This window comes from Heterocephalus glaber, unplaced genomic scaffold (assembly GCF_053883595.1).
Source record: "Heterocephalus glaber isolate CG9 unplaced genomic scaffold, H.glaber_assembly_v1.0 deba00001509, whole genome shotgun sequence".
NCBI classification, from domain to species: domain Eukaryota; kingdom Metazoa; phylum Chordata; class Mammalia; order Rodentia; family Bathyergidae; genus Heterocephalus; species Heterocephalus glaber.
Window position 1 is genome coordinate 28,878,123 of NW_028258325.1, and position 9,839 is coordinate 28,887,961.

Consider the following 9,839-nt stretch of genomic DNA (forward strand, 5'->3'; position numbering starts at 1 on the left):
GCCAAAGACAACAAATTTAGAAGAGGCAAAGCTGTTCATTATCGACATTATATATCATGGAATTATTAAAAGTTTGAAATATAATCACCTAAAAAAGTAAAGTGAATCACAAATAAAATGTTCAGTTTTAAAACTCGAACAAAAACACATACATATTAAACTGAATGAAGATACAGAATTCTAGTAGAATTATGAAATGTATGGCATAACAGATCAAAAGCTACGATAAGGCATACTTATTAAATAGCAATTACCACTTGAGTTTCAGAATGTCACATCAATAAGTCCATCTAATACACCTATGTATTACATTAGGAATTTTGAAATTAGTATTTGAGAATATTTAGCACAAACTGAATAAAATTTAGTTTACTAAATTATCTATGTCTTTTTATTTAAAAATTTTGTGCTCAGTTTTGGGGGAAAAAATAGTACATTCTGACTGTGTTCAAAGAATAGCAATTATACCATGTCTGAAATCTATCTTGAAACAACTTCTGTGTAAAAGGTGTGATTTTGTGTAGTTTAAACTGGACTGCAGGATCAGTCAGTTCCCAATCAAGATCCTGGGTCCTGCACCATCTAATCAGAAAGGCTACTCCAGAGTCAGCTTCTACATCTCCAGTTATCTTGAACAATGCCAGAAATGTTTCAAAGAGGTAAAATAAACATGAAGAATGATTTTCATATATAAAATTAGTAGCTGGTTAGTGAGAAGAATGCGTGTTTTTAAAAGCTCCCTTGGGCCAGGGATTTAGCTCAGTGGTTCCACAGCCTGCCTCGCAAGCACGAGGTCCTGAATTTGATCCCCGGTACAAAAATAAATAAATAAATAAATACCTCCCTTGGTGAAATATTTTTTGAAAAGTGGGTGGTTTAATGATGGTGGAGATTCTCCCTAAATGTAAAACCTTATCAGACTCTTCAACTTGTATCCTTGAAAAAAAGCGTCAGATACTCTGTTCCATTATTGGCTCTGAGGATTCTTGATTGGTTTAAAATCAAGATATTTTGCTAGATGATTAGACAAATACAGTGTTAGAAAAGTATTGCACTTACTGTTGAAAAGGCTTTTATGAAAATTTGATTTTACACCTCAAAACTCCAAAGCTAGGATTTATTCGACCCCACAGAGCAAACTTTGGGCCTGTTAAGTGCCTGTGTAGGTGAATATGCTGTGGGGCTCTTTCATTTTGATCTGGTAGTGAATTCCCAGAAGAGTAGCTAACCCTTACCAAGAACAGAATGCAGACTGCTACCTCTGTTTGGCAAACAAATAAGTAAATAAATAAGCATGCTTAATAATTGCATTCTAACAAGATTACACTGCTTTTTAGCAGGAAGTAATGTGGAAACATGGATCTTTATTGATCCCATTCTTACTTTTTTCAACAATAAAGCTTCCTTTAAAAAATATTTCTCTACATAATATTAGGTTACCTTGAAATTAATACCACAGAAACGAAGGGACCACTTAATGCCTAAATATAGTGTTTCTTTAGTACTGTGATCTCACATATTCTCTAACCGTTATTACTGTGGGACTGCAAAACCTTGTAATCTTAGAATTCTTGTAGCCCTGACTGCAATTAAATGTGAGCTAATGATTAAGAAGCTTGTTAGTTCTGGGAAGCTAGATAAAATTTGTAACAGACACAGAGTTTTAAAGGTAAATTACTCAACTCCTTGTTTGCCCGGAGAACGGACGTTCCCGGACCCACTATCTGTAGGACAATCCATCAGTGTGTCTGCCGACCATCAGTACGTGACAGTCGTGACCATTAGTGTGTGTGTGCCAACCATCAGTACGTGACAGTCGTGACCATTAGTGTGTGTGTGTGTGCCAACCATCAGTACGTGACAGTCGACCACTAACCCTTTCTTTTCTCTTAAATGTACATGTTAACCTCCCCCTCAACCCCCTATAAAAACAGCCCCAGACTCTGAGCCGGGGCCTCTCTAAGCTACTTTGCTTTGGGAGTGCCGTCTGGCCAGACTAATAAAGGTCTGTTTTACTTTCCAACTTGTCCGGTGTGTTCCCTCCCGGGTGTTCTTCGCTGCAGTCAGCTCCTCGGAGCGTTTGGTAAGGCCCATGGTCTTACATTATTTCACCCAAAGTTAAAAATGACAATGGATAGTTATTCCGTAATTTGATGACATTTAATATTCCAATCATTCTATTAAAAGCTCTATTTATTACCAGAGTTTCATTTTACCAGGGAAAGAAATTTACATAAAGGATTTACTTTTCCTGAATTTTTCTGTGCATCACAATAAACTGATGAAACCAATTAAAATACTATTGAGGATTTTCCTAAGAATCAATTTAATAACCAGAGATTGTGAGAGAAAAGCGTGATTAAGTTGACCCATAATACTCAATAGTATATTGCCTATATTTCTTAGATTGGAGACCCAGTTTATCTTATTTAACCAGTCTCAGTATGAAATAAAGTTGTCGAAGATGAAAAAATTTCTAAGTTAGATGTAAATGTCTTTTTTATGAACTTGTACATTCCTGTCAACTGCATCTCTGAAAAAGAATATTTTATTATTGCAAAATGAAGAATAATATAAAAATTAAAAAATTAAGTAATTAGGTAACATATTCAGGGTAGTACAGTGAAAAGGACAAATGTAGAGTTTGGTGAGTGAGCAATAATCTGCAATAATCTGTATTACATATTTAATACAAACAGGAAAACAAACATATTTTATGCATATAAATGAAATAAAGAATGTTTGTGGAATACAACTAAAAAATCTTATTTCACCTCTTCCCAATACAAGAATAATTTCATATTTAAAAGAAATAAGTACTATTCTTATAAATATTTCAAATTACTTATATTATTTGAAATTTATAATTTTAAAGGTATTAATTTAAAAAGGTAAAAGTAAAAATAACAGTAATTAAACATAGGTTTTAAAAATTCAAGTTGAAACTTTGAATTTAATCCCATCAGTCAGGACAAGAATTCTTCAACTTTTTAAACTTTCTCTGGAACATAAAAGCAGTCCACAAAAGAATTAAACACAAACCTATCAACTGAACTTGACTGCAGTTATCATACAGAATTAAATTAATTGTCTTGCAGACTCATTAAACATTTCTAATTATTTTGACAAATTCTAGGAGTGTTAGGCTGATATCAAAAGACCGAGGGAAGTGAAGAAATCTTCATAAATAAAAATGATTGATTAATTAAAACTGGTGGAAAAATAGAAGTGCTATGCATATAAATGAGAAACTAAAGGAATGTCAGATCATTTACAAGGTAAAAGTGGTGCTAAAATAACCACATTTGTATAGTAATATGTATATATTTTTGGCATAAAAATATATGAGAGACAATATCTCAACTATTTTCATTAATTTTCACATTAATGGTACAAAATTGTTCATTTTTACCCGAACTATACAAATAAAAACCCAATTTCTAAGATAAACCCCTAACTTGTCTTTTGATCTCTAGTTTATGCCACAGAATCTATACCTTCCTTAATGCTGCTTACACGGTATTTCATTGTTGTGATAAAATGCTCTAACAATGGGTGCACTCTATCAGCTTCTAGCTTTTTCACAGAAAGACTAACAAGCTTATAGACAATATCAACTGTGGCTACTAAACAAACTTGCCCCGAATAAAAAAATATTCTAAACAGTCCTCTTTGGGGATGGAAAAGTGTGTTATTCTTGTAAAAAATATTAGGTCATGTAATAATTTCACAATTAATATTGTTTATTGCAGCAGATATTCATTCTGCCAAGAGAAGCCATTCCTTTAAGGTATGACCCAGAAGGAAGCATTACACAGATATGCTTCAATAATGGGAACACAGCTACAAAGTGACTGGTGGAAGTTTTCCCTTTGGTGACCAAAAGAAAGAACCAGAAGAGCTTATGTTGAATTCATTATTACCTCTAGCATCTTTGTTGCATGTTTAAAGTTTCTACAGAAATGTCTTTGAGGGTTTAATTCTAAGGCAAGTGAGGTCTAAATATAGAAAGTAAAGCCGTAAAACAATGATGGACACATAGAGACTCATTTTCCTGAAGACTTTGTAACAATAGCATCACTATCTTAAAATGAAACTAAGATGTGAATTAGGACTTTCCTTAGGTTCTTAATTTAACTCCTCAGAATTTGGAAATTGAGTACAATGAGCAATTCCTATTGAGGGTAAAAAAAAATTTCTTGTAAGAAACTTTTCCAATCCAAATATAGGAATAATTCATTGCAAATGTTGGTTGTATGTCTGTCATATAGAAGCATGGCTGTGTGCATGTGTGTCTGTAAACTGAAGACCTGATACATTTAGAGAAATAGCCAAAATCTAATGCCACCAAGACATGATGAAATTCAGGGAAAAAAAAAAACATGTTTTGATGAATATCACAAAATATTATATGGAAATCACTTTGGTTGAGATTATATATTTCAAATTTTTCGTAATATCCAGTTTTAGCTCTTTCCTTTCTAAATAATTTAAAGCATTTGGAGAGCATCCAGAGCATAGAAATTTAAATGATTAGTAAGTCAACACAATGTCTTTAGTGATAAAAGTAGAAAGCCAAATTTGTGTAACTTGGCAAGGAAAAAGCAACATTTATAAATATTTGAAAAGTGTGAAAAGACAGAAATAAACACAATTACTTAGCATAGCTTGTAGGAATATGACATAAAAAGAAAAATAAAATTTGAAAGAAAAATATAATTTCTGTTACTCTGAAAACACATTTTTAGCAAAAATGAGAGGAAGTAAAAGATAATTTATATTTACTAGCTTTTATTTCATTAGAATAATTGGTGAAATCTTTCATTAATTGATAAAATAATGTTCATTGAGTAAAAGTCTTGAGGACTCATGACAATTATAGGAATAACTGTAATAGCTATAACAATCTGGCAAACATTGTCCTAACACATTTAATTTTTATAATAACTCTATGAAATAGATATTTTTATTGTCCTCATTTTATATGCATAAAGAAACTCATATAAACAGGTTAAATGCCTAATGACTTTTTCTTGCTATACTATTAAATGTCTGTAATATTAATGTATTAGATATGACTAATAATCTACAATTCATATCTACTATACACTCTCAGTCATAAAATAAGGGATGGGTTTTGGTTACTTCAAAATAAATATTTTCATTCAGTAGATTTGTTTGGAATTAGATTATGCACATATGTTCATACATAATTGATTTCATAACTCACACCAGGAACATATGCTAATATGAAAGATGCTTCCATTATTTACTCTTTAAGTATCCTTCAAATTGGTATCTATGGACCATGTAATCAATTAAAGCCCTCAGTCAACAAGATTTATTACCATACAAAATTTTATAGTAAAAGACTCATACTAAGCTCCGGGGATATAAAAAAGAAAGAGCCTATAAGGGCCTCTGATTTCATGGGATATACAGAAAAACAAGACTGTATGATCTCACTCATAATGGGAACATGTAAAAGTTGATCTCATACGAGTTGAAACTAGAAGGGTGGATACTAGAGGCTGTCATGCTAGGAGAGGGGAAAAGAAGTCAAACTAAGAGTACAATGTTATTGTTTCATAGAAGGAATAAGTTCTGGTGTCTTGTGGCTCAGCAGTATTGTGGTTACATTACTAACACTAATGTATTACGTATCTCAAACTAGATATGAGAGGAATTTTTGTTCCACTATAAGAAAATTATGAAATTTTAAAGTGATGAAATGCTAACTACCCTGAATTAATCACTATAGGATGTGTACATGAATTGAAATATCACACTGTATTTCATAGATATGTATAAATATGTCGATCATTTTTTATTTAAAAGGGGGAAGAACAGTTCATAAATAATCAGAATGTATTAGCAGAAGTTCTCCAGAGAAACAAAATCAATAGAATACATAGATAGATTAAATATTTACAAAGGAATTGGTGTAAGAAATTATGGAGGTTAGCAAGTCCTAAATCTGTAGGGTGGACTGAATACCAAGGGACAAGAAAGAGCCAATGCTGCAATTCCAGTCCAAAGGTCACAGTCACAGAGCACATGGAAGGGTCAGTTCTCCAATTCAAGTCTGAAGAAGGATGGAGGAGGGAAGGTTCAGCCAGTTTGTTGTCAGGCCATTCAGTTAACTGGATGGAGCTAGCCAACATTAACATGGCCAGCCTGCTTAATTCAAAGTTTACTCACTTAAATGTTAATTTCATCCCAAAATGCTCTCACCAAAACACCAAAAATAATTTTTAACCAAATATGTGGGCCCTACAAGGCTTAACTATGTTGTCACAAAATTAACCCTTACTCACTGAAATATGATCTAGAGTTTCGGGATTTTAGTAGTCAAGAAGTTTTCTTTTAAGACTTGATGTTAAAGCTGACATACAGATAATCAAAAGTGAACACCCATAGGGCAGCCAATGAGATAAGAAATTCTCTGTGAAGAGATTGAAATGGTAAAACAATGAACAGAGAAAAAGCCTGTGTGACTCAAGGTCTGGAGAAAGGACAACAAAAGGTGGTACCTGAAAAAAAGTCAGAGGAAGCTGATGCAGAGTATGACACAGTCTAAATTTAATGCTGAATGGGACTGAAAGACTCCAGGTGGTTTCCAGTTGAAGACAGCTGCTATATCCATGAAATCAGCATTGGTCCCTGCAGGATTCTCCCTCACAAGCAATTTGTATTGCTTGAAATAATATTCCAATATACATGATCAGTAACTCGCAGCTCAAAGATATTTATTGAGCATGTAATATATACCAATGACTTTTTAATCACAGGAGAATCAAAGAATCATGAGCCATCATCCTTATTCCCAGTACATTTCAATACCAAGCATAGAGAATAATACCAGAACATAATCTTACTTTGTAAAGATGATTTGTAAGTAAATATGTTATATGGAAAGCGTCTGAGTGGTGCATGAAATCACTAACTTTAGAAAACTATTCACGAATCTACACATGCAGACAAAAGGAAGATACAACTGTTAGGCATAAATACATTTTTGTATTTATTGATAATAATTTGAGTGCCTTTCATACAGTAATGAATTTTACTCTAAGACTGATTATGAATATCTGAATGGGACAAAAGAACATTTTCTCTTAATACAATTTAAACTACATCATGCCCATAATGAACCAAGCTAAGATACCAACATAACCTGAAAATTTAAGTAACAATTCCTGCATTTGATGTTCTTAACTTTTTTTTCAAGAAATCGAACTCAAGACTGCGGTTGCCAGGCAGGCACAGTGCCACTGAGCTACATCCCTGGCAATTCCTGCATTTGAAATACAGATATCTGCTCTCAATTAAACCCCCCCCATTTAATAAATATCATAATAATGAGAACATACTCAGGTGGTTTTTAGGTATTGGTTTTTAGGTTTTTAGGTAGTTATTTTAACTATTTTATAAGGCATTATCTTCTGTAAAAAGTAATCTATTCCAAAAATAGAGAAACACATAGAGACAAATACGAATATTTTGTACTGACCTCAATAAAATATAAGTGCTTCTTTTTGCTTGTTTATAGTTGTTGAATCAGCACTCCTGTTTTTCTGTATATTGCCTTCCCAAATTCCAAATTATTGCAGGACTAGGGCTTAAACTTCACATTCATAATGTCTTCTGAATATTCATATAAATTGCCCCTGAAAGCAGTCTCATTAAAAAGGACCTGAATAATAGTCCTTGTAAAGCCCTTTAAAAATATGAACCTTGTGTAAATGCTAAGTAGCATTTTTATTAGTGTTAAACATTAAACAATAGCAGTGGGACTAATAAATTTAGATTTATGGCATAGCCAAGGAAGAAAATATTTTCCTAAGGAGCATCAAAGGACAGTAAAAGGAGAATCAAGGAAACAAAACTTCATGACTCTACAGCACAGGAAAACACTGTCAAGAATATGCCATACTTTATTTTAAGACTCTATCTGGTATAAATGTTAATGCCAATGAGAATGATTAAAGTCATGGAGAGAAGGGGGAAGAATATTTAAGCAATTTGAAAATGTAGACCCAGTAAAGGGAAACTTCAATCAGATCATTAGTCACCTCGTTTTCATAATGAGAAGTCAATATTTTATTCCAGAAGAAAAGAAAATGCAACAATTTCATGCAGTTCACCATCTTGTAGTAAAAAAAACCAACTTTCTATAATCCTCTAAAAAAAAAAAGTTAAAGTTCCCTCTCTGCTATTCCTAGATTCAACCAGCAAAAACACTATTTCTCTCTAAATCTCCTTTCCTCTGTTCATCACAAGCAGTTCGACCTTTTAGATAGCTACTTGTATTCAGAGAGTGAGTTAAGTTGTTTTCATCTTGTGGCTGGACAATGATCCACTGATGATGACAAACTTTTTCCAAACTCTAAGCTGAGAAAATCCTTTATTTGCAATTGCTGAGATACTGAAATGTAACACAGGAGTTAGGACTTCTGATTGTCACTGGACTGCTGGCCTAGATTTCACCTAACAGTAAATCCTTCTTAGGTCCTTCAAAGGACAATGAAGAAGATTCCAATTCTCACAGACATGACCCTTGTCTGTGCACTCAAAACTCTAGACCTTTTAAATGTCAAACATTATGGACTGCAAAGATGTATAATACAAAAGGTAAGGGAATAAGGGGTGGGTGGAGGAGGGAGAGACGGAAGGGAAAATTGATGTAAAAAGAAATTAAGATGTGTTGTGTACATATGTCAACTTCCTACAAGAAAAGTAAAATTATGTACTACACATATGTACTAACAAAACAAAAATTCAAGTAGTGAGAGAATTCTTTAAAAATCAAACAGATGGTTATCTCATTAGAGGTCAAATCCACACTAGGAAATTTATTTAAGTCAAGTTACAGTATGTGCCAGCTCATGAATTCAGAGTTATCATTATATTTTTAAAATGTAACACTGTGTAGGAGCAAGCACAAGTGAAAATAATAGTCCATGTATCTCTTTAAAAATTCAGCAGCTTCATTTACTCTGATCTCATGGAGCCTTTGTCAGGACAAACTTAGTTTGTGCCAATGGGTCTGTTTAGATTTTAGGGAGGAAAGATTAAAGCTCTGTCCTTTCTCTAGTATTATTTCCCAGGAGTGTAGAACTGTTCATTACACTCTAAGAAACTTTCAGTGTTCCTATATCAATAATTTTTTCATGCCTAAAAACCTGGTTTTAAAGTTTGGCCTTAGAACTCCCCATTGTTGTCTTAGTTGCTTTCTCATTCCTGAGACATAATACCTGACACTCACAAGATAAAGGAGGAAAGACATTTCAACTCACAGGTTTTAGAGGTTTCAGTCTATAGTCAGCTGACTCCAAGGCAGGGTGGCAGCACCGAGGAGCAGCACAGAGAAGAAATCGCCCATGGCAGAGAAGACAGGAGGCAGCAAAGCAAGAAGCCTACCTGTCTCTTTGGTCTTATCTAGGCTACAAGCCAATTGGAGGGTGCCACCCACACGTGGCAGGCCTTCTCATTATCTACACCCAGAACTATGCTAAACCAATCAGTGGGCTAATGCAGTTCCACACCACACCCTTAATCCCAGTATTACATACCTGTGATGCAGCCACTTCTAGTGATCTGGAACTGTTTAAAATTGTGTTGTGCTGCCAAGCACCTTCAATTCTACCAAGACACAAAAAGCGTGGATGAAAATGTAACTTAAAGATAGGCAAGAGATCACATGGAAAAAGCTTAGGCCCTGGATACAACTGTTAAGCTGGTAGAAAAGCCTGAATCTGTCTAATGTGAAACTCCTTAATTACTGAGTAAATGATATTCACATTATTGAACATATAATTGCTTCTTCTCACATTCAA

At 33.7% G+C, this 9,839-nt stretch overlaps 1 long non-coding RNA gene across 1 annotated transcript in view; it reads right to left on the reverse strand.

The window, feature by feature from the left end:
• Positions 1–9,418, reverse strand: part of LOC147825098 (uncharacterized) — a 47,265-nt gene extending 37,847 nt beyond the window's left edge. The window contains exon 1 of the long non-coding RNA XR_015441221.1: positions 9,300–9,418. This is a non-coding gene — a long non-coding RNA (uncharacterized LOC147825098). The remainder of the gene's footprint in view (positions 1–9,299) is intronic.
• Between the last annotated feature and the right edge of the window lie 421 nt (positions 9,419–9,839).